A 24,401-nucleotide genomic window follows, 5' to 3' on the forward strand; every position below is an offset into this window, starting at 1 on the left:
AGTTTCTCAGCTTTACGCTTGTCTTGGCTTAGAAAATATCCATCATTCTGCCTCAATTACACTGGCAGCATGACAGCATCACAGCACCATCTGTATTATGTTCTTGTTTCCCTGACTTTTCTCAGTGTGTTGGTACATTTGTAAAGCTCCACAGACATGGGTTTGTGAACCATCTTTTGACGATTTGTACCATATCAAACCAATTATGTTTAAGCGGCAACTCAGATTGAGAGTTATGGAAATTAGTGATTTTCAAAAGCATTTAACTGGATTTGTGACCCACATCAAAAGCATTAAAGGGATAGTTCACCCAAATTACAAAATTACATGTTGGTTTCCTTACCCTGTAAGCAGTCTATGGACAAGGTATGACAGTAATCCATGCTTTGGTTTTGTTTCTCTGGCACTGTTTCCAAATGCTAACGTTTTAGCATTTGTGGCACAAATCCAATGCAAGTCATGGTACCTACAGTATCTTAGCATTTTTTGTCCAAATCATCCTAAATTATCTCAAATTGATTAGGTAGCTCAATTAAGTCACTTATTGATGATTTGGACATGATGAGCGAAAAATACTAATACAGGTACCATGAATTAGATCTATGTCACAAATGTTAAAATGTTTTGGAAACAGTACCAGCTGTAAACAAAACCAAAACATGGATTGCTGTCATACTTTATAGGTTAAGGAAACCAATATGCCATTTTGTAATTTGGGTGAACTATTCCTTTGAAAGTAATAGTGCTCTCAGATAACATGTTAATATCTGCCTGCTGCTTCCAAATCTAAATAAAGTTCCTAAAAGATGATTTCACTAGATACACTATTACCACAGTGGGAAATTATGACGTGATAAAACTGTCTTGAGGGGGGATATTTATGGTTGGCTCCAATGAAACAAGCACACATGTCACCCGACTTTAGAGTTTTATCTTTCAAAATATGGATAAATCAATGGCTCTGCTCCTCCACCTACACAGGTTAAACTCTACCATGAAGATTGGAGAATAATGTGATGCAGGAGGGTGTTAAAAATAATAAACTATTTTCAGTATTTTGGTCATGTATAGCAGTGAATGAAGTGTTTAGCTGTGACCTGTAACACTCAAAGAGAGTATAGGCCAGTGGGAAATCGTAAGGGCCTTCTACGCCTTCAGAGCACAGGAGGTTGCTGGCACCATAATTTGGGAGGACGGGCTTGCGGTAATGGCTGGAGCGGAATAGGCGGAATGGTATCAAACACATGATTTTTATGTGTTTCATGCCATTCTATTCGCTCCGTTCTAGACATTATTATGAGCCATCCTCCCCTCAGCAGCCTCCACTGCTCCAGGGAAGGCCTAAGGATTTATAAAAGGATTTATTATTTTTAATAACTTCAATTTCATCATTTATTTTCTATCATTTAAATTATATTCTGATATAATTTCTTCAGTTTGTTTTGGAAAGGGGAAGAGTTAATGCTGAAGCAAAAACAAAAAGATCCAATCAGGATTTTTATTTGATGGTCTCTAGGGAGAAAAATCTACTTAGCTAAGTCAGCCATTGGATAGGCTCTCAGAATCTAGACAGAAGGCATCAACTGTATTAGGGCAGAATTTTGGAGAGACAGGGAAATCTCAAATGCCTAGAAGACCTAGACATGTAACTCCCGATAGCATGAGAATTAGCTTAGTTTTCCAACAGTCTACCTAGCTTTTGTTGTAGTGCGCGGCTAGGAACATAGGTGTGATGCGGCTGCAGCCACAAGTGTTATTGAGGAGAATGTGAAACTAACACTGTAAAAAGGTGAACAAAAATAGATTGGTGTTATTTCCTGATAGTTGCTGGTAGAAAATATAATCTACCAAATAGTTTTGGATTTCCATGGTGACATTACCATGCAGTGAATCTGTTAATAGACCAATAACAAATGGGTCTCCCCAATTGTCCCCAAGAAGGGAAATAAGAGATTTGAATGTTTAGATTTGAGATAACATTTGTCAAAAATTACTCCTCCAAAAGGATAAAAGTTATATATACAGTTGAAGTCGGAAGTTTACATTCACTTAGGTTGGAGTCATTAAAACTCGTTTTTCAACCACTCCACAAATTTCTTGTTAATAAACTATAATTTTGGCAAGTCAGATAGGACATCTACTTTGTGCATGATACAAGTAATTTTTCCAACAATTGTTTACAGACAGATTATTTCACTTATAATTCACTGCATCACAATTTTAATGGGTCAGAAGTTACATACACTATGTCACGATCGTGTGGAGGATTGACGGACCAAAACGCAGCAGTAGGAAAATAAGCCATCTTCTTTTTATTAAGAAGAAGGAGAACCGAAAACAAAACACTCTTACAAAACTAACAAAACAAACAAACGACCGTGAAGCTATGAACGTCGTGCACATACAGGCTACAAACGTATAACATAGACAATTACCCACATCAAACGAAAGCCTATAGCTACCTTAAATAGGGCTCCCAATCAGAGACAACAGAAATCAGCTGTCTCTAATTGGGAACCCATTCAGGCAACCATAGACTCTCCTAGACAACTTACACCCAACAGACACAGCTAGACACATACACTCAACACAAACCCATACACTACACCCAACACCCCCTTTACCATATAACCACCCAAAACCGATAAAACACAAACATTCCCCATGTCACACCCTGACCTAACTAAAATAATAAAGAAAACAAAGAATACTAAGGCCAGGGCGTGACACACTATGTTGACTGTGCCTTTAAACAGCTTGGGAAATTCTAGAAAATGATGTCATGGCTTTAGAAGCTTCTGATAGGTTAATTGACATAATTTCAGTCAATTGGAGGTGTATATGTGGATGTATTTCAAGGCCTACCTTGTCAGTGCCTCTTTGCTTGACATCATGGGAAAATCAAAACAAATCATCCAATACCTCAGAAAACAAATTGTAGACCTTCACAAGTTTGGTTCATCCTTGGGAGCAATTTCCAAACGCCTGAAGGTACCACGTTCAATTGTACAAACAATAGTACACAAGTATAACACCATGGGTGTCGCGTTCCTGACCTGTTTTCTTTTGTCTTGTATTTATTTAGTTGGTCAGGGCGTGAGTTGGGTGGGTTTGTCTATCTGTGATTTTCTATGTTGGGAGGTTTGAGTTCGGCCGGGTATGATTCTCAATCAGAGGCAGCTGTCAATCGTTATCCCTGATTGAGAATCATACTTAGGCAGCCTGGGTTTCAGGTGTGTTTTGTGGGTGTTTGTTTCCGTGTTTGTATTCGTGCCACACGGGACTGTTGTCAGTTGTATTCATTTTGTTATTTTGTTTCATGTTAGTGTTCAGTTTCGAGTTAATAAATTATCATGAGCACTACCCACTCTGCATGTTGGTCCGATCCATGCTCCTCCTCGTCTGAGGAGGAGAACGACTATGACGACCGTTACAGAAACACCCACCAAAAAAGGATCAAGCAGAGTGGGAACAGACAGCAGCAGAGACCGAGGACACAGGACTCGTGGACTTGGGAGGAGATCCTGGACGGCAAAGGACCCTGGGCTCAGCCAGGGGAATATCGCCGTCCCAATGCGGAGTTGGAGGCAGCGCGGCGACGCGTTTGGGAGCCCGAGAGTCAGACCCAAAAAGTTCTTGGGGGGGGGCACACGCGGAGTGTGGCAAAGCCGGGTAGGATACCTGAGCCAACTCCCCGTGCTTACCGTGGAGTGAGAGGGCGTCGTACTGGTCAGACACCGTGTTATGCGGTAAAGCGCATGGTGTCCCCAGTACGCGTGCTTAGTCCAGTGCGGGCTATTCCACCTTGCCGCACTGGCCGGGCTAGGTTGGGCATCGAGCCGGGTGTCATGAAGCCGGCCCAACGCATCTGGCCTCCAGTGCGTCTCCTCGGGCCGGTGTACATGGCACCAGCCTTACAAATGGTGTCCCCGGTTCACCAGCATAGCCCAGTGCGGGTTTTTCCACCTCGCCGCACTGGCAGGGCTACGGGGATCATTCAACCTGGTAAGGTTGGGCAGGCTCGGTGCTCAAGAGCACGTGTCCTCCTTCACGGTCCGGTTTTTCCAGTGCCACCTCCATGTACCAGTCCTCCGGTGGCAGCCCCCCGCACCAGGCTGTCTCTCCGTCTTCTCTCTCCAGTTGCTCCCACCTGTCCAGCGCTGTCAGAGCCTTCCTACTCTCCAGCGCAGCCAGTGTCTGAGCTGCCTGCCTACCCAGCACTGTCTGAACTGTCTGCCTGCCCAGCGCTGTCCGTCTGTCCCGAGCCGTCAGAGCTGCCCGTCTGTACTGAGTCTTCAGAGCTGCCAGCCGGCCATGAGCAGCCAGAGCTGCCAGCCGGCCATGAGCAGCCAGAGCTGCCAGCCGGCCATGAGCAGCCAGAGCCATCCAGCCAGGACCAGCCAGAGCCGTCCAGCCAGGATCCGCCAGAGCCGTCCAGCCAGGATCCGCCAGAGCCGTCCAGCCAGGATCCGCCAGAGCCGTCCAGCCAGGATCCGCCAGAGCCGTCCAGCCAGGATCCGCCAGAGCCGTCCAGCCAGGATCCACCAGGATCCGCCAGAGCCAGCCAGCCAGTATCCGTCCCTCAGTCCGGTACTGCCCCTCAGTCCGGAGCTGCCCCTCAGTCCGGAGCTGCCCCTCATTCCGGTGCTGCCCCTCAGTCGGGTGCTGCCCCTCAGTCCGGTGCTGCCCCTCAGTCCGGTGCTGCCCCTCAGTCCGGTGCTGCCCCTTAATCTAGTGGGGTTAATTTGGAGGAGGCTACGGAAGAGGGGATTGACTATGGTGGGGTGGGGACCACGACCAGCGCCAGAGCCGCCACCGTGGACAGACGCCCACCCAAACCCTCCCCTAGAGTTTATGCTGGTGCGCCCGAAGTTCGCACCTTAAGGGGGGGGGGGGGGTTATACCGCGTTCCTGACCTGTTTTCTTTTGTCTTGTATTTATTTAGTTGGTCAGGGCGTGAGTTGGGTGGGTTTGTCTATGTGTGATTTTCTATGTTTGGATGTTTGTGTTCGGCCGGGTATGATTCTCAATCAGAAGCAGCTGTCAATCGTTGTCCCTGATTGAGAATCATACTTAGGCAGCCTGGGTTTCACGTTTGTTTCCGTGTTTGTATTCGTGCCACACGGGACTGTTGTCGGTTGTACTCATTTTGTTATTTTGTTTCATGTTAGTGTTCAGTTTCGAGTTAATAAATTATCATGAGCACTACCCACTCTGCGTGTTGGTCCGATCCATGCTCCTCCTCGTCTGAGGAGGAGAACGACTATGACGACCGTTACAATGGGACCACGCAGCCGACATACCGCTCAGGAAGGAGATGCGTTCTGTCTCCTAGAGATGAACGTACTTTGGTGCGAAAAGTGCAAATCAATCCCAGAACAACAGTAAAGGAACTTGTGAAGATTCTGGAGGAAACAGGTACAAAAGTATAATGATGTATAACTGTATAATAATACAATTGTCAGGTCTTTTACCTAATCGCAGCGCTCTAAACATACAATTCCCATAGGAACAGACCCATTTTAAATGTGCAGGGCTTGTGCAATTGTTTTTGGTCTAACATGAATGATCTACCTTTTGACCTGTTTAACATTTTGTTGTGTTACAGCCTGAATTTAAAATGGATCAAATTGAGATTGTATGTCACTGGCCTACACACAATACCCAATAATGTCAAAGTGGAATTATGTTTTTAGACATTTTTACAAATTCATTGAAAATGAAAAGGTGAACTTTCTTGAGTCAGTAAGTATTCAACCCCTTTGTTTTGGCAAATCTAAATAAGTTCAGGAGTCAAAATGTGCTGAACAAGTCGTATAGTAAGTTGCAGTGTTTAACATTATTTTGGAATGATTACCTCATCTCTGTACCCCACGCAGAGGTCCCTCAGTTGAGCAGTGAATTTCAAGAACAGATTCAAGCAAAAAGACCACAACACAATACAACCTAAATGACAGAGTGAAAAGAAGGAAGCCTGTACAGAATAAAAATATTCCAAAACATTCATCCTGTTTGCAACGAGGCACTAAAGTAAAACTGCAAAAAATGTGGGAAAGACATTTACTTTATATCCTGAATACAAAGTGTTATATTTGGGTCAAATCCAACACAACACATCACTGAGTATCACTCTTCATATTTTCAAGCATTGTGGTGGCTGCATCATGTTATGTTACTCAAATTACTCAAATATTACTGCTGGAAATGTCATAAAAAGTCTTTAGGAGCTTTGCACACCTGGATTGTACAATAGTTGCGCATTATTCTTTAAAGAAATCTTCAAGCTCTGTCAAATTGGTTGTTAATCATTGCTAGACAGCCAAGTCTAGCAATGATTTCAAGTCTTGCCATAGATTTGAGTCAAAACTGTAACTCGGCCAAGGCACTTAGGAACATTCAATGTTGTCTTGCTAAGCAACTCCAGTGTATATTTGGCCTTGTGTTTTAGGTTATTGTCCTGCTGAAGGTGAATTTGTTTCCCAGTGTCTGTTTGGAAGCTTGTCATCGGCAAGGACTTGGGAGTTTTTAGGATAACAATAAACGGAATAGAGCTAAGCACAGGCAAAATCCTAGAAGTGAACCTGGTTCAGTCTGCTTTCAAACAGACAAATATTGTACAATCCAGGTGTACAAAGGTCCTAAAGACTTTTTATGACATTGCCAGCAGTAATATTTGAGTTTGATTTCCATAAAGACAAGGCCTGTAGCTTTCAAATAGCTTTCAAATGGCCCCTGTACAGGGCCCAAAACAACCACTCAGAGTGAAATGCAGAGGCCATGACTAAAGCTAAACGAGAGTTGTCTTGGGGGATGGTTTAGTCTGGGTGTTCGCACGTGGCAAGCGTTTGTACATTCACTCTGCCAAAACAGTACACAGTTACAGTCACTCACCCTTCTACAGTAGATAACCTGAAACAGTCTAACCAGGTATTGTGTCTTGAAGTCGCCTAGGCTAGCTAGAGCTAGCCAACTTCTTTTGCCAATTAGCTTCAGCCGGCTGGTGTGCGACCATGGCAAAGTTGGTTTGACATGGGATAGTCTATCTCTGGGGCTAGTTAGGGACCGATAAATAAATTACATAAGGTAAATCGGACAATATTTTCATGTTGCACTTCTTTTAGTTGTCTCATTAAATGCTTTCAAATAAGGGGTTACCAACTGAGCATGGTTTGAGGTATTGGCATAATGCATGTATTCCAATTCAAGCTAACTCCATGGTATTTTGTAGTAGGAAGTTAACTGTTGAACATAGCATGTTTGTTTTAGAAACTTTGTATGATCTGAAATCCTGCAGCTGCAGTCTTAGTCTGATTCGTGTACTGTAAATGACAGAAGTTTAATTTCTAAAATGTATTGTATTGTAACTCTGGCATCTCAAACCAATCCGGACATTCTGGTTATAACTGAATCTTGGCTAAAGAAGTCTATGCTGGACTCTGATGTGTATCTAACTGGTTATAATGTTTTTAGATCTGATAGAGTTAAATGTTTTTGTAACCATCACCACCTTTGTCCCTAAGAAATGTGAATGTCTAGTCCTAAACACGGGACTTGGTAAGAATGCCCATCTGACGCTGATGGGAATTTATCGCCCTCCCTTGGCCTCCATACGTGCTCTTAGCAAATTGTTGACCTACTGTATAACTATGCTCAATCTGAATTACTGATAGTGGGTGATCCTAATCTAGATTGGTTGATTCCAGTATCTGATGGGCTGAAAGACATTTGCACTGAGCTAAATCTTACTCAGCTGATAATTAAACCAACTCACCCCAACTTTAAACACCCTGAATAATCTACTCTATTAGATATTATTCTAACAAATTCCCCTCATAAGTTTACAGCCAACAGGATATTTGCCAAATATTTCAGTGACCATTGTTCCTTTGCTTGTATAAGACATATTAAACTTCCTAAATCTTGCTCACACATTATTACAAAGAGACATTTTTGGAATTTTAATGAGCAACATTTTTTGTCTGAGCTGGGGTTGAGTGGCTGGGGGATTGTGTCAACTATCACTGACTCGGATCAGGCCCTTCATTGTTTTATTTCCGTTTTATTTCTGTTGCAGGTAAACGGGCCAAACAAAAAACTAAGGGTAAAAGACTGATGTAATCCTTGGTTTCCGCATAAACAATCTGAGCAATTATAGGAAATACATTTAGCTTGAGTTAAGGCTAGACTAATTGATTCTACGTCTGATTGGCCATTAAGATATTTGAAAAATGAAGGTCTATCCTTGGTTAAAAAGAAAAATCAATATACTGTATTTCTTGAATTGTGTATCAGAGAGTGGTGGTAATCCAGCCCATTTATGGAAAGTGGTCAAATCTTTTAAATAAAACCTACTCTAGCAGGTTTTGACAGCCTCTGGACCCATTCTAGACAAAATTGTAATTTGTGATGCTTTTAATAACCATTTTGCTTCAGCTGGCCACCTGTTTGAAAAGATAATCTCATCCCACTAGAAGATCCTTTAGTCACCTGAGAACAGATTGTACAGAATGATGCATTAACATACCTTATTTTAATTTCAACCCTTTGATGTTTATGATGTACTAAGTGCCTTGCTAAAGATTGGTGTTAAAAAACAACAACATAGGGGCTGATTCACTTGATCCCTTCATACTGCAGCTCTCTGCCCCTCTTATTGCAGAACCACTGACCTATATTTTTAACTTCACAATTGTTTCTGATGTTATCCCTAAGATCTGGAAAGCGGGCACATGTCCTTTCCTTATGTAAAGGAGGAGATCCTTCTGATTTTTACCGTCCAATTTCCAAATGATCTTGCCTTTACAAAGTTTTAGAATCCCTGACTAACTTTCAGCTAAGAACTTTTTAAACTTCTCACTCTATTCTCAATGTGCACCAATCTGTTTTAGACCTGGACATAGCACAGTTTCAGCTGCTCCGCTTGTTTTAGAGGATGTGTTAAATTACTTGGATCATATTTATAGACCTTTCCAATGCCTTTGATACCGTTGACCATCACGTTCCAATTCAAAGGTTGACTGAAATAGGCCTGGATCAGGCTTCTTGCAAGTGGTTTGAAAATGATCAGTCAGACAGGACTCAATGTGTGATCTCTGATGGTGTTAAGTTTCCTGGATATTATAAAAGGTGTACCACATGGGTCAGTACTGGGACCTGTTCTCTTTACTATTGATATATATATAATATTGGTCTATCTGTTAAATCTTTTAATATTCATCTGTATGCAGACGACACTGTTATGTTGGCCATTGCCCCAACTGTTGACCAGGCTATGTTAGAGCTACAATCTGACTTTGTTACGTTACAGAAAGCCCTGGTTGGTTTAAAACTTGTAATTAATAGCGGCAAGACTAAATACATGTTGTTCTCTAGTTCTCACAAGAATGTTTCAGATGATCTACATATTTATTATTGGATGGTTCTCCCATTGATTGGGTTCCCGCCTACAAATATCTGGGCATTTGCACTGACAAAGACTTAATGTTTACAAAACATACGGATGAGCTAGTTAAAAGCTAGGATTTAAAGTAGACTTCTTTTTTAGAAATAGATCTTGTCTCTCCCTAAATATCAGGACGCAGATTGTACAGTCAACTTTCCTGCCAGTTCTTGATTATGGTGACACCATATACCAGATTGCAGCAGCCACTACTCTTAAACCTTTGGATGCCGTGTACCATAACGCCATTCGTTTTATCACTGGTGGCAGTGTTAATACTCACCACTGCATCCTGTATCAAAAGGTTGGCTGGTCCTCATGAAAGTCCCGTAGATCAATTCATTACTCCCTCTTTGCTTACAAAACCCTACTAAACAAGCTTCCAACTTACCTAACTTCATTGTTAAAGTTTTAATTTTTTTAAACATGAAATACCAAACCTGCTCACAGTTGGTTAACTCTTGAGGTTCCTCTCCACCAAATTAGGTAAATCCCCTTTTAGTTTTAATGCACCTCATTGCTGGAACCAACTGCAAAATAAATTGCAATTGGTCGCTCTGATGCTGCATGGGCAATACAAAATATTGATTGGAGAATATGGCTGTTTTTCTTGATTGTTTGTTGTGCTGTATTTTAGTTAGTTTTTTTTACTGATATTGATTTTGAATTGATCTATGACTTGTATATGCAGGGCTCCCTTGTGAAGGAGACCCTGGTCTCAATGGTGACTCCGTTTAAATAAAATAAAATATATATATGCTGTATATAGATTTGTATCTTAATTTCTACAGTTTATAGTTTATTTGTCATTGAAATTTAGAGCTATTGCCATTTTTAAATATTGTTCCATGTACATTGTGTAATTTACTGATGGTCCCTAACTAGCACCATAGGGATATCAAATGTCAAACCAAGCTGACCATGGGCATTACGAACGGGTTGCTGTGGGCATGTGGGCAGGATTGAAATAAACCCAACCAAAGGAAAACTGTTACAGTACCCTTTATTCCGTGACACACCATTTTTTTCTATCATCTTACATGACCAAAATTATCCTATTTACACTTTGTAGTCAATTTTGACAACAGAATAAATGTTTCTGACTCATGTAGATGCCACATAGGTCATTTTCAAAATTAGAAGTTGCTTTTTAGGGGCAGTCGCTTTTTAACATCGTCCTTCAAGATTAACTTTCAACAAGAAGTTAAGTATGAAATGATCATCATTTGGTGAGCAGCACTGTTTTTTTGTAGCTCAATTGCTGTCAGCTCTTTCTTTGAAAATAATGTGTGCGAAAGATTGTTGCATTGAAACTTTAGATCACATGTTACTTTGTGTGCTGAACGTGATAAAATATGTTTGCAATGGGAAGTAATAGTTAAACATTTTGATTTGTAAATGCTTAATGGTTGTGTTTTTGTTATGATTGGGGCCTACGGGGTTATTATGAATGGGTTTCTTAAAACAGTATGCTGTGTGTGACTGCTTTCTTTCTATCGGTCGTGTCTGTGTGTTTTACAAAAAGTGTTCTATCCTAAATGGAGTGAGCAGATTACGGTCGCTGTCCTTTCAGCACCACACGCCTGTCATCTTTGATGTGTCGTTGTTGTCATTACTACGCTATTTGTGATAGTGTGATAATGATGGTGTAAAGGCTACCTGGTTCAGTTTGCTCCTAGCAGAACTCGGCTTGGTGAAGTGAATGTCTGTGCCTCGCATACTCCCTCCACTTGAACCTCCACTTGAATAAAAGAAAATAGCGGCAATAGTACTGTTTGTCCCTCTTGAAACACCATAGCCAGTATACGCTTCCTCAAAATAATCAGACTTAATGTAAGATAATTAGTAATTAATTTTGACGTTTTTGCTGAGGTCTTTGTCACGCAATTTTTCGAACTAAAATGTTTGGTGCAGTTTTTCTCAAGTGAAAAAATGTGCATGAAAACGAGTCGTCTCTCGTTGAATGACAACAAATACTTAATTGAAGAATCCCTACTGTTGACCAATCACCAATGAAGGGCCGTGCACGTTGGCTACTATCAGGGTCGTGTGTATAGGTGGCAGGGAAGTCAGGCGCAGGAGAGTCAAATGGAGTGTAAATGGAGTCTTTTAATATAGGTCCACTTAACATGCTCCAAACACTAATACGTACATACATAAAATAAACATGGGTACGAGGAGCCGTCGCGCACCTATACAACCATAAACAACACTGACATAAAACAATCTCTGACAACGACATGAGGGGAAACAGAGGGTTAAATACACAACAGGTAATGAATGGGATTGAAACCAGGTGTGTGGGAAGACAAGACAAAACCAATGGAAAATGAAAAATGGATCAATGATGGCTAGAAGACCGGTGACGTCGACCGCCGAGCACCGCCCGAACAAGGAGAGGCAACGCCTTCGGCAGAAGTCGTGACAGCTACTGGACTTTGGATTGTCTCAGGAAAAAAATGTTGTGTGCATGAACAAACCCTTGTCGAAGACCGAAACGAACAAAAACATCACAAAATGTCGTCATAGTATATGCACAAACTGTTTTGGATGGGAAGCAAGCAGGTGCCTTTAGGCTACCACAGGTTGTTTAAGTGATTGTTGTTGTTGTTGCTGGTAGCATGAGTGACAGCCGATGCGTTGCTCAGGCCTGTTTGATTAATTCATGGTGTCATCAAAAAGCATTCCTACTCCTGCATGAGAGCTAGATATAATGTAAGGCGTATTAAGTGATGATGTTTCTGTTATTTTTCTTGATTTATGAATTTGAAGTTTGACGGCTTTGGAGATTATTTTCCCCCACTGAAGTCCTACATCTAAAAATCAAGGTTCGCCACTGGTGTAGGCTTTATACAATCTCGCTTATTATGTTTTATTTCTGTTTGTGAACAGCACTTTATACACGTTTTCTCTATAATTCTGTAATAGTAGCCTAATGGAGGACTGCCAGGTAGTGCATGACACGCAAATTAAGACTAAACAGTGGAAAACCTTTTAAGATTTTACGGCTTAAATGAAAGCCACAGGTTAGCCACATGAAAGGCAGCAGTGGGTGCAATTATTTAGGCTATTTATTACCCTCTACGGATGTCACGTTCCTGACCTATTTATGTTAGTTGTTTTGTGTGTTAGTTGGTCAGGACGTGAGGTTGGGTGGGCATTCTATGTTTTCTGTTTCTATGTTGGTTTTGGTTTGCCTGGTATGGCTCTTGATTAGAGGCAGGTGGTTTGCGTTTGCCTCTAATTAAGAGTCATATTTAGGTAGGGCATTCTCACTGTTTGTTTGTGGGTGATTGTCTCCTGTGTCCGTATGTATGTTTCGTACCACATAGGACTGTAGCGTTTGTTTGTTCGTTTTGTTTCGATGTCGTCTGTTGCCTGTTCGTGAGTTTACGTTTCAGTTATGTAAGTTTATGTTCAGGTTTCGTTCTACGTCGTTTTCTTGTTTTGTAGTTTGAAAGTGTTTTGTATTTGTTTTCGTTTTGCCATCGTATATATAATAAAGATGGCTTATTTCCCTGAAGCTGCGTTTTGGTCAGAAGATCCTTCTCTCCTCACCTCTTCCGAGGATGAGGAGAGCACAAGCCGTTACAACGGATCTAACTTCAACCCTGATCCAGGGGCCTAACTAAACTGGCCTGGAATCAAAACCCTGATCAGTTAAATTAGATGAGTTCACTTTAATTCTCTTTGTTAGGGTCGATCAGACCGGGGGCGTTGTTGTCTCATTGTGCGAATCGTATGGGCAGGCAGTGGTAGTGCCAACCACCACTAATTCTGTAATAGTAGCCTAATGGATAAATGTCAGGTAGTGCATGACGGGCTAAAGATAACCATTAACATGAGATATTTTGCTGTCCTATTATCTCTAGACCTTCAGCACAAATACAGCATTTGGACCAATGTCATATTACAGAATTATTGTCATGACAGTTTCTTTTGGGACTTTTTCTGCCACTAATTCCAATTGTATGACTTTTCCCACTGTTCCAACATTATCCCCAGTTCAATAGATATAACCTTCTGGGACAATCAGGCTACCTCATCGTGGGGTTCTTGGGAATACCAGGCCAGCCAAGGGAAGCAACAGTTTGCACATACACTAGGCTTCCACCACAACACGGAATTTGCATCTATCCTTTCGGGAACTACCATTTTCTCTAACTCTGGTCAACATTGTCAGTAATTTCTAAGTATAAAGTGGCCACATTTTCGAGAATATTGCCCCTTGGAAAATAATAAACTATGCTTTTGTCAGCTTTAATCTAAGAGTAATGTATAATTCATAACGACATTATTAAACACCAGTCATTAATCAAAACAAGTTGCAAAGCGCACATTTACTCAGCTAGAATCATTGTGATAAAATACAAATCTGAATACCATTTAGCCTACCTTAGATGTGGAACCCTTTAGGAACTGCGTTTAACCATACAGAAAGCTATCAGGATCGAATCTCTCTCCCACGTACTCTGAAGATTTAGAACATTATTTCCTATTCTATATCCTAAAGAAGTGAAGACGCGTTTGTATTGTAACGATCTTTAAAAATTGCCTCTCGGCTCCTCTTCTTTCTCCCTACTCTCTCTCTCCCTCTCCGTGGCAGAGTAGAGCGTTACAAAACGAGAAGGCAGGGAATGAGGGAGCATACTCATTTGCATTGGCCATCCCCGATGCGTCACCAGCCCGCTGTGGTGTGGGAGATGTGTCCCCCAGCTGCCAGGAACCTCTAGATATGGTATGTTATGATCCCGTGGTTACTGTAGAAAGCTGAGTGCATGTTGCCAATATCAACACATGAATGAAGTTCAAACCATTTAACCATCTCATGGTTACTGTGCTGTCCATCTGCTGCCCATTCTGACATTGAAAATGGACCATTCAGCCCGTGTGTTCATTCATTAAAAGCCTCTCCATTGTCCGTGCAGAGAATGAATACATCAGATAAGGAGAGGAGCTGACTGTCGAAGCATGTAGCATTTTACACAAGACATCAGCACCACGGAGAGGGCAAGTTCTGACGGTTACTTCCACGGTATGAGTTATCTTTCTTTCAGAGCAGAACTATTGTAGGTTAAGGAAGGTAGTCCTTTCTTTCCACACAGAAATGACCAGATATTTTCCCAGAAATTGCATGGTAAAATGGTAACCACATATTAATGTAGATGTACAATGTAGATTTGTTTCTGTAGGATTGATTAAAACAAGCATCACTAACAGTGCACAAGTAGCCTTGCAGCAATTGTATTGAATTGGCTGCCCATTATGTATTTTTATCTAATTTGATCAACCTTAACATATGAAAATTGTAGTATGTAGACTTCTGAGTTTTTTATGTAATATGTAATTGCTGACCAGGAATCTGAGCTGTTAGATCAACCGGTGGGCTTGCAGCTCACAAGATTTTGTACTTATCCTCACATTGATTAAGTCTTCTTCAACTGTTTAAAACATGCAACAGACTATTAACGTAAGACATGTCTCATTTTGCACTAATATTCAGGGAAACATTATGGAATATGTGTAAATGACATATGTGTCTGGGGCATCAGTACATAGGGTATTCTCTTCCTGTCATATGTCTAAACTGTGGCTCAAACACCCTGCCTGTCAAGAGTCAAACAGAATTCTCCATGAGGAGGTGCGCCGAAATATAAGGGCCTATTACATGTAATAGATATGCAACCCTTCAATGATTCTGCCCTCTCTATTTCCTTCCTTCCCTGGCCTACATGTTTTGCAAAGAGCCCCCATTTACAATCCTCTTTCAATTTGTAATCTATTAATTTCATTATGCTGTAGGGCAGTGCACCATGGTGAGCCTGAGTTCCTTAGATGAGACGAGAGAGGGTAATTGCTGCGAGGTGATTCAAATAAACTGATGATTAGTCAGAATGACTCCTGCTGCCAGCTGTGGGTCTGTGGGGCTGTTTCTCTGGCTGCAGGCGTGGCTTTTTATGCAGGTGAGGGGACTTGTGGCTGCAGGCGTGGCTTTTTATGCAGGTGAGGGGACTTGTGGCTGCAGGCGTGGCTTTTTATGCAGGTGAGGGGCCTTGTTTTCAAAATGTGTATCTTTCCATTAAGAGCACAGAACATTCCATTTAATTGCCTTAAAAAGGAAAGGCATTTCAGGACATACATACATCAGCGGCAGGGACTGGGAGACTGTTCAGGATTGAGGGAAAGATAAACGGAGCATACAATACACACATATACAGTGCATTCTGAAAGTTTTCAAACCCTTTGACTTTTTCCACGTTTTGATATGTTACAGCCTTATTATAAAATGGATCAAATCAAATAAATTCCACATCAATCTACACACAATACCCCACAATGATGAAGCAAAAACAGGTTTTTAGACATTTTTGAAAATGCATTACAAATAAAAAACAGAAATACCTTATTTACTTAAGTATTCAGACCCTTTGCTATGAGACTCGAAATTTAGCTCAGATGCATCCTGTTTCCATTTGTCATCCTCAAGATGTTTCTATAACTTGAATGAAGTCTACCTGTGGTGAATTAAATTGATTGGACATCATTCGGAAAGGCACACACCTGTCTATATGAGATACCACAGTTGACAGTGCATGTCAGAGAAAAAGAACAAGCCAGGAGGTCAAAGGAATTGTCCATAGAGCTCCCAGACAGGATTGTGTCGAGGCACAGATCTGGGGAAGGGTACCAAAACATTTCTGCAGCATTGAAGATCCTAAAAAACACAGTGGCCTCCATCATTCTTAAATGGAAGAGGTTTGGAACCACCAAGACTCTTCCTAGAGCTGGCCGCCCTGCCAAACTGAGCAATCGAGGGAGAAGGGCCTTGGTCAGGGAGGTGACCAAGAACCCGATGGTCACTCTGACAGAGCTCCAGAGTTCCTCTGTGGAGATGGGAGAACCTTCCAGAAGGACAACCATATCTGCAGCACTCCACCAATCAGGCCTTTATGGTAAAGTGGCCAGATGGAAGCCACTCGTCAGTAAAAGGCACATGACAGCCTGCTTGGAGTTTTCCAAAAGGCACCTAAAGACTCTCAGACCATGAGAAAAACGATTCTCTGGTCTGATGAAACCAAAATTGAACTATTTGGCCTGAATGCCAAGCGTCACTTCTGGAGGAAACCTGGCACCATCCCTACGGTGAAGCATGGTGGTGTTAGCATCTTGTTGTGGGGATGTTTTTCAGTGGCAGGGACTGGGAGACTGGTCAGGATCGAGGGAAAGATAAATGGAGCAAAGTACAGAGAGATCCTTGATGAAAAACTGCTCCAGAGCGCTCAGAACCTCAGACTGGGGAGATGGTTTGGAACCATCATGGGCTTGAGTGGCCCAGCCAGAGCCCGGACTTGAAAGTGATCAAACATCTCTGGAGAGAACTGAAAATAGCTGTGCAGCGACGCTGCCCATCCAAACTGATAGGGCTTGAGAGGATCTGCATAGAGAATGGGAGAAACTCCCCAAATACAGGTGTGCCAAATATTTTTTTATTTTTAATATTTTTTTTTTAAACATTTTTTTAACTAGGCAAGTCAGTTAAGAACAAATTCTTATTTACAATGACGGCATTCTCAAGGCAGTAAATACTGCCTAAGGTGCTTCAACAAAGTACTGAGTAAAGGGTCTGAATACTTATGTAAATGTGATATTTCATTTTTCATTTTTTATAAATTTGCTAAAATTCTAGAAACCTGTTTTTGCTTTGTCATTATGGGGTATTGTGTGTATATTGATGAGGGGGAAAAAACAATTTAAAAAGTATTGGAAAATTGGAAAAAGTCAAGGGGTCTGAATACTTTCCGAATGCACTGTACAATATTTATAAATGTCTTAATTACATTATTTTACTTTTAGATATGTGTGTATTGTTGTGAATTGCGAGATATTACTTCACTGCTGACCTAGGAACACAAGCATTACACTACATCTACAATAACATCTGCTAAATATGTGTATACGACCAAAACAATTTTATTTTCATTGATTTGACACACACACACACACACACACACACACACACACACACACACACACACACACACACACACACACACACACACACACACACACACACACACACACACACACACACACACATTAACTGGACTCTGACAATAATAGGATATTCTGGGACTAATGATCCTGTATCACCTCTATGTGTTGTGTTCTAAGAAAATGGCTCTATTTTTTTTTTACTCCTCTAACAAATCTTTGTCGAGACATCTGCCTCATTTCTCTGTTTTATGACTAATCCTGCCAAGAGCTTTTCTACCCTCTAAAATTGGGCCCTGTCCAGCCACACAGGAACAAGCAGCTTGCCCACACACAGGGTTTGATATTCTAATATTGTCTCTACACTTCTCACCACCACTGGATTCACTGGTTCATAGCAGGATACAGGCAAAGTTATACTATACGTTTGTATGCTCACGGCCAAATGTCCACAATTCAGTTCATGGTGACCTGTCCATTTAATAACTTGGCCACACCACTTCAGCAGTCACCACTGTTGTATACTCTGTGTTGACCTTGGCTATAAAAGCTGATGAAATCAGATAGGGAATGAGTGACATTTGTACATATGTGATGTCCAGTGCATCGACCAAGCCTCCCAGACACTGTAAAATACCACTACTTGATTTAGAGACCTCTTTGTTCAGATGGATTGCAAGCTCCTGGTGATGCTGCTGGTTTAGACTGGACTGTTCTATCTATTATTACCTGATTGTTGAATTTGTCACATTGCTACAGGTGTACGCAAGGAGGCATGATCAAATTAAGATTGTAAACAGTTGAAAACCGTTCAAGATTTTACGGCTTAAATTAAATCTACATTGGCTACAGGAAAGCTAGCAGTTGGTGCAAGTCTTTAGGCTATTACCCTCTACAGATCTATTGCCAACCCTGATCTTAGGGGCCCAACTAAACTAGCTTGGAATAAAAACCCTGATCAGTTAAAGGAGATGAATTCACTTTAATTCTCTTTGTTAGGATCAATCAGCACAGGGGGCAATGTTGTCTCATTGTGTGGATCTCATGGGTAGACAATGGTAGTATCAACCATCAACTGCCAACCATGGCCCAGCTCGGATCTCGTCATTGTGAGTAATCCTATTATTGGTTTGCTCAAGGTCACAGAACAATCAAGAGATTGATTATGATCAATCCTCCATCTCTCCATGTCTGCCATTGGGGGATAAACTGGACCAAAGCACTTGGATGGCTGTGGAGTTAAGGCTTTAGGGATAGCAGCAAACACATTCAGTTTGTCTCTACAAATGTAGGATCTTAATTTGAGCCAGTTTGCTACAGCAGGGAAATAATCCTGCAGCAACAGGAAATGTGAAATATTATGTGGATTATAATTAACAAAAATTATTTTAGAGGTGGATGCATTTTTCGTTAGGGCAAATCAACTGACATTTTAAAGTGGAAATTGCAAACTTTGGAAGCCTTTTAAAATGTCATCCACTGATGTGCAGAAGAATTCTCAGCAATAAAAGAGTGATCATATTAAGATCCTACATCTGTACATGCCTTTTCTGATTCAATCATCCACAAGTAATTACTGGAAGAAATGAAACTCCCCTGGATTCCAAAGCTGATGGAAAACAGCTAGTGAGAGATGTGATCCTCATAATCTGTGTGACAAGAGGTTGTCTTGTAGGCTACTCACAGGGTCCTTCATGTTTCTATTTGATGTGACTATTGATGTTTAGTGGATGACTATTCACTGATACATTTACACTTTTTTCTTTTTCGTATTGGTTAATGAAATATCTCTTTGTAGACCATCTTGTCATTTATCTTTGAGTTGATTTCACTAGATGGAGAGTATGTTCCCATTAGACAGTGTACAATAAGTCAAACATTGGGATTGTTGGTTGACCCTTTATTCAATCAGCCAATTAGACAAAGAACGAAACAAACAGAAGCATCACCTATGAAGTGTACTGTAGCACAGGCTCTGTCAGTGCCTGACTGCTGTAGTCTGGATTTGTAAACATGATAATGAATAATGATGACAGGTTCATATTGCATGTCAAGACAGTGAGGCAGAGGGCTTTGTGTACTGTCCAATATCTGTCCATTTACATTACAGTATTTAAGTATTTCAAGCTCAGACTGAGTCAATGATGTAATGTTCTCTCCTTTATAATCCCAGTGAAAACCTTGTAGCGTCTGCATAACTTGAAATCTACATGAATGGCTGCGGAATACCAACTGAACTGAATGTGTGGTGTTTCTGGCAGTGAGTGAGTGAGCTGTTGGTCTTTCCAGGTCACGTGCTGTAGACGACCTCTGGGGAGGAAGAGTGAAGGACTTGCTTTAGAGGGTGGAGAAGGCATCTCACTCTCTCCCGTCTTCTATTCGTTGCTCCCCCTCTATCTCTCTCTTTCCCTTATTTCCACTCTCTTTCTCCTCTACCCATCGCTCTCTCTCCCTCTAACAGCTCTTCAGAGCAGGAACGATAGCCCCCAGTGTTTACACTTCACACTGCATTACTTATACATGAAGAAGATCCTCTTCATTCATCTCTGGGACTCCCGCAGCGCACAACGCTCTTGTCGTGTCTTTGCTATCGTTAAATTGAAGACTTATAGTTTTTATCATATATTCCTGTAATTAGGGCTTACGCTATCACTTGAGTAATAACGTAACTAATTAACTATGAATTCGAGGGCACCAGGGAAAGTTATTAGATTACAAAGTTATAATTTCCCAATATAACCTTTCAAATATTTTCATATCTGATCAATAGTCTTCTAATTAATGATTTATTTACTCTACCTCGTCAGTCTCATTCCAAACGTCGTAAATCGTTGATTATCTGCACGAACCCAGTCTTCACTATGAGTCATCCATACATCAATTGTCTTAAATCATTTATTTATTACTAACTAATTAATTCACAGAAATGCATAAACAAACAAACAAACTTAAAATAGTTACATGAAATGATGGGAGCAATATACCCTAGTGGGCTGAACCGGCATGGCGGCTGTTAGACAAAGGGAAAGTTGCGTTCGACTAATAATTCACTACAGAGTCCATAACTATAACAATTGACATGCTAATCCTTACACATGAACGCTCACTCATTCGGGAACAATTGCAATCAATATATATATAGTTACGTTCAGTGTGTGTGTCGTCTTGATCGTTGGAGAGAAGTTCGTTTTTGTTGGAGTTATTGTGGAGAGTTCAGTGACATTCGTAATAGAATGGATGTTTCGGCGGTTGTCTTTCTTCGCGTTCAATGATACCGAATTCCTAGCTGCAGACTAGAAGTCAATATCAAAGACTTGTTATGATTCGTATAAGAGTTTTAACCACGTGGGATGGTTAAAAGATTCAGCAGTCTGGTCTCAAACCTTGGCCCTCTCGTTATCGAGGTAAGCTGGTCTGCAACCTTTGTCCTCTCGTGATTGAGAGAAACATGGTCTAATGGTAATTTCTTAAGAGTTGGGTTTTATTCAGATAGCAAAGAGGGGTGGTCCCATGGTCTCTGACCCATACTGGGCTCAGGGCGGTCCTTGGATTTAGTTCAAATCAAAAAGGTATTTGTATTTTTCTTAATTAAACAGTCCAAAATCATATTACACAATTATACAAACAGTATCATACTCACTCATTCATTTTATACAACAAACAGATGTAAACCTCATATCTGAGGTTATTATATAAACAGCGGTATGGTAATGTGGTCCCACAGTCTCTCCTGAGATTCCCACATGGGGACAAATGGACATGTTAATAGCTAGGATCTTCACCAATCTTTCCTACTTAGGCAGGAACATGAAATATGTTCGTACCTCAAGTTCTGTGAGGTGGAAGAGAATTCCTTTGTCCTGAAAGTTTACCCTCTGTCTTAATACTGTTTGTGGTGGGGAGATTCTCAGGAATTTACGACATCTCTCTGTGATCACCGCATGGGTTGTGGTGGAAAGGGAGAGGCAGGGAGAGGGGGATGGGGTTTGCTATACCCACGCAGGCAACGTCATGACACTCTGTCGTCTGTATTAGTCTCATGCTATGTCTTCTCTCTTCTCTTCTCTTCTTTCTTCTCTTTTCATCTTCTCTTCATGACCAGAGTCAGAGACAATGCACGGCTTTTACTCAGGGCTGAGCCTCAGTCACTGGGAAAATAGCCGGGGCTGAGTGGAATTGAACTGGACAGATAGACCTGGCACTCATATTTGACCACTTTAGTCTTTCCAGGTATGTGCGCAGAGGGGCTTTCACGCAGCCTGTTTGATTTTCTGTCCATATGAGCCTTAACATCTACATTGAAACGTTTAGGTCTCATTATAACCTGGGATTTCAGTTGTTTATCTAATTGGTATGTTGTTGGTTTGTACCAAAAGACCCTTGTAGATTATTGTAGATTTTGTTCAGTTGAGCGGCTGAAAAAGGTATGTGAGTTCCAGTCTTCTTCAACAATTAAGGGCTCTATTCAATCTGTATCACTGAAGCGTTACAGAGAGCACGCTAGAAATTTAACAGCTATTTTCTATTGAGCCGACTTCTGCAGCATTTACTGTGAATGCAGTCTCTGCTAACGCTGGAACATTGCCTTTACATTTCAATCACGCTGTAACGCTGAATTTCCGCCATGTGGATTGAAAAGTAAGAGGTTAAGAGGTTATCTGAAGAGATCATTATGAAAGATTGTGCTGCTAGCCTATTTCTTTATACAATGCAGACTCCAATTATCCCTTCTGATTTGTTTTAAGGATTTCTACCTTGCGCTCAGCTGCTCACTAAGCCAGCTACAATAGGGGCTAATTATGGAATACAAATGTTGTGTAAGATAATCCTTAACCTTAAATTCATTCATGTGTTTTAAATAAGTTTAATCAGCTGTCCAAAAGTTATATTGAAGGTATGAATTCTTCAAAGAATGTCATATAATGTATTATTTAGGCCTTATCAAGACAGAGCTTGAGTGAAGTACTGCATTACTGATTAGTCTTTATGGATTCAGTTTCAGTGTACTGTATCTCTCATTATATCTTTCATATCTGTCATTGCATCTGCCCAGAAATAAAAACCTGTCAATGAGAGCCATTTGTAAGGTGAGGTGAGGACATTTTAACACCTCCCTTGCTGAGATAATAAGGAAGACGAATGTAAAATCCTGGCATTCCATAATATCCATGGTGGCTAATTAGAGGCTGGCTGGTTTATGATCACAGACGGTAAACTTAAATCTTCCCCACCCCCACCTCTGCCACACACATGCACACGCACACGCACACGCACACGCACACACACACACACATACTTTTCACAGCTCTAATAGGCTTAGTTCAATAATGAACGAGTGTGTAAGGTACTCAAGGGTTGAATGTGTTTCATTTTATAATTAAGACATTAATGGCAACAGGGAGAGAAACCTGGCTGCATCCATGGGGGAAAACACCTCACTAACATAAACCAGATGGGAGAGAGGAGACTAAAACATGAGGGACGGTATGACAATTACAGTCAATGGGAAGGATTAGATCACATTGAGCTCTATCTGAATCTCTGGCTTGAAAATATACACACATATACAAAACATTACAAACCCTTTCCATGACATAGACTGACCAGGTGAATCCAGGTGAAGCTATGATCCCTTATTGATGTTACTTGTTAAATCCACTTCAATCAGTGTAGATGAAGGGGAGGAGACAGGTTAAAGAAAGATTTTTAAGCCTTGAGACAACTGACATTTCAGTCATTTAGCAGACACTCTTATCCAGAGTGACGTACATATTCTAGGTTATTTTACATGAGCTATTTTTTTTTTCTAGGTTATTTTACATGAGCAGGTAAAAGTTTATTTGAATGTCCTGGAGGCAGAACTGAGCAATTTTCACTAGATGGGCCGTCTGCAAAGTCAAAATTATCCGATCATGCACTTCGTTTAGCCTAGGCCTATAGCCTATAGTATAGCTATAGGCTATTGTCGTGTCTTTGCTATCGTTAAATTGAAGACTTATAGTTTTCATCAAAGATTCCTGTAATTAGGGATTACGCGATCACTTGAGTAATAACGTAACTAATTAACTATGAATTCGAGGGCACCAGGGAAAGTTAGATTACAAAGTTATAATTTCCCAATATAACCTTTCAGATATTTTCATATCTGATCAATAGTCCTCTAATTAATGATTTATTTACTTTACCTCGCGTTAGTCTCATTCCAAACGTCGTGAATTGTTGATTATCTGCACGAACCCAGTCTTCACTATGAGTCATCCATACATCAATTGTCTTAAATCATTTATTTATTACTAACTAATTAAGGAGCAATTAGGGTTAAGTGCCTTGTTCATGCACCACTTCCAGATTTTTCACCTAGTCGGCTTGCAACCTTACGGTTACTGTCCAAAGGCTCTTAACCAATAAGCTACTTGCCATTAAGGGGGTGAATGGGCAAGACAAAATATTAAGTAAGTGCCTTTGAACGGGGTATGGTAGTAGGGTCCAGGCACACCGGTTAGTGTCAAGAACTGCAACGCTTGTCACGGCTTCCGCCGAAGTTGGTTCCTCTCCTTATTCGGGCGGCGCTCGGCGGCCGGCGTTGCCGGTCTTCTAGCCATCATCGATCCACTTTTCATTTACCTTTTGTTTTCACTTATCTTCCCACACACCTGGTCTCAATTCCCTCATTACATGTTGTGTATTACCCTCTCCCGCGTCCGGGAGCACGTGGCGATGCTCCACCATCTTGGCACTGCCATGGACCACGTTGTCCAAACAATGGACCGCTGGGAGAGACAGGGAGTTCTTCCAGCACCTCCACCAGCACAACCGGGGTCTCCACTACTCACCCCCCATTCTCCTGGTCCCAGTGGGATTCGTCTCGCCCTTCCCCGGGAATACAACGGGACGGCTGTACGCTGCCAGGGGTTCGTGTCGCAGCTCAACCTATACCTGGCAACAGTCCACCCGGCTCCTCCGGGCCGTG

General features: G+C 41.3%; 1 protein-coding gene across 1 annotated transcript in view; it reads right to left on the minus strand.

The window, feature by feature from the left end:
- The window catches only part of LOC129817551 (WSC domain-containing protein 1-like), a 30,385-nt gene extending 16,239 nt beyond the window's left edge, over positions 1 to 14,146 (minus strand). Inside the window, exon 1 of the mRNA XM_055872936.1 lies at positions 13,835 to 14,146. The gene's annotated coding sequence lies outside the window, so the exon portion shown is untranslated. The remainder of the gene's footprint in view (positions 1 to 13,834) is intronic.
- Between the last annotated feature and the right edge of the window lie 10,255 nt (positions 14,147 to 24,401).

Source organism: Salvelinus fontinalis, chromosome 2, assembly GCF_029448725.1.
Source record: "Salvelinus fontinalis isolate EN_2023a chromosome 2, ASM2944872v1, whole genome shotgun sequence".
Taxonomy (NCBI): domain Eukaryota; kingdom Metazoa; phylum Chordata; class Actinopteri; order Salmoniformes; family Salmonidae; genus Salvelinus; species Salvelinus fontinalis.